Consider the following 365-nt stretch of genomic DNA (forward strand, 5'->3'; position numbering starts at 1 on the left):
ACAAATTGGTTGAGAAAGAGAAGGTATTTGCACAAAGATTTGGATTTCCTCTTCAGTCCTCCATCTTTGAATGAGGAGAAATCTTCATGATGATTTGTCTTAGTAGCACTTAAAGATTGGAGGATAAGAGTTTGACCATGGCTAGGTGTTTAGACTAACCAATATGAACCTGTTGACTGTTGTCACCCATATGTCGGAGAGCAATCTTGGAATATGAGAATAAATGAATATCCTTGAAGAATCAAGGTTGCCTATATCAGAAAAAAAAAAAAAAAAAAAAAGGCCAATGTCCAAAAACTTTCACCGATAATTAATTAAGGAGATGTTGGTTGGAGGGAGTGAAATTTGGAATCGAAATTAGAATG

The sequence above is a fragment of the Elaeis guineensis genome, chromosome 15 (genome assembly GCF_000442705.2).
Source record: "Elaeis guineensis isolate ETL-2024a chromosome 15, EG11, whole genome shotgun sequence".
NCBI lineage: Eukaryota > Viridiplantae > Streptophyta > Magnoliopsida > Arecales > Arecaceae > Elaeis > Elaeis guineensis.